This window comes from Rhagoletis pomonella, unplaced genomic scaffold (genome assembly GCF_013731165.1).
Source record: "Rhagoletis pomonella isolate Grant_MI unplaced genomic scaffold, Rhpom_1.0 Rhpom_scaffold_01146, whole genome shotgun sequence".
NCBI lineage: Eukaryota > Metazoa > Arthropoda > Insecta > Diptera > Tephritidae > Rhagoletis > Rhagoletis pomonella.
Genome location: NW_023459700.1, coordinates 7,751 through 9,300, shown reverse-complemented (window position 1 = coordinate 9,300; position 1,550 = coordinate 7,751).

Sequence of the window (1,550 nt, the reverse complement as noted above, 5' to 3'; positions counted from 1 at the left end):
TTAGACAGTGCAGCTTGAGATGTTGATGGCAACACTGTTAAATCAACGGTTTGACTATTTTTAGAAGTAGACCTAGTGGACATGGCTTTAGATATCGGAGGCTCCAATGCCTGAGGGCATGGAGAAGATAGATTAATAAGTTCCAAGGACTGGGATGGAGGATTTTTTTTACTAGAATCTGTGGCTGTCTTTTTAGGTGGACTAATAACACGCCCACCTTTATTTTCTCGGCTATCCTCAGAGTGCGGAGGGTTGTCGAGACAAGTGAAAGACCTAAACATTTTTTCGTAATGCTTAAATTTCTCAACAAGCACCGACAGATCCTTCCCGATCACAGAAAAACCATTTCTGGACTGCCTAAAGAATTTAAATAAATCAACTTCGGTTGATCTACATTTTTGACAAGACCAACGAAGACCCTTACCCTCGTTAATAGCGTCTAATACTCTACCGCTCAAACCAGCACATTTTATATGGGCAATCCCATCGCAGAGCCAGCACGACACATAGGAGTCGCTTTTAACGTGGCAATTGGTGTAAATACACGACATGTTTAAAATTATATTTATTTTTAGGTTTTAGAAGCAAAAAAGCAAAACAGTTTTGAAAACGAAGTATTAATCAGTGAACCAATCAGCTGGCAAATATCAGTTGGAAAGCTATGCAGCGAACAGTTTTAAATGCACTGTATATTTGACACCTAATAAACACAACGCAAACAGCTGTGACAGAGATGAAACAGCAGAAATGACAAAAAGACAAAAAGAGCAAAATCAATGTGCACAAACAAAAACAATTGTACAACAACAATATATTATATGAAACAAAATACTCGGCACATGCAATTAAGAATATCAAGTTAAATTAATCAAATTTACAGGAAATTTTGATGTTTTACTTACCTTTAAATTGTGCACCAGAAGTTTATTAACACTTTTTTTAATTTTTTACTTTATTAAGCGTAAACAGCTTTATAAAAACACAAAATTTAAACAGATCACAGAAAAACACAGCTTCACAGCTTTGACGTTTGCGGTGCCTCTGCCCAGTTGGTTGATGTCCTCAGGAAGACTAAGGCTGAGAATTTTCCAAAAGTCGCAAAAAAGGGGCCATTGACGAAAAAAATGGTCACCATATTATTTTTGCTTTTATTTACTAGTAGAAGGATAAATCTGTTGAATTTAAAAAGAAATTAGCGGGGCAAGCTTTACAAAAAACAGGGTTGCAAACGTACACATAAATCTAGTTGCTGCAAGGAGAAAAATTGCATTTCCTTTAGAAGTTTTAAGTGTTCGCACTTATTTTCTGATAGGATGGTTCTGTTAACATTTCCTAAAAAATCTCTGAAGGGGGCAAAAGTCGCCATAATTTTGGAAAAGGGTCAAAAATCAAAATTTTCAAAAAGTTGGGTTAAAGGGTATTGACGCTTAAAAAGGGTCAAATTGCCCCTTTAGTCGCACAACGGCAACTCTGATCACCGCCATCTAAGAAATAGGTTTGTTCGTCGAGCAAAAAATGTGTACGAATTTGTACGAATTATAATGATTTTT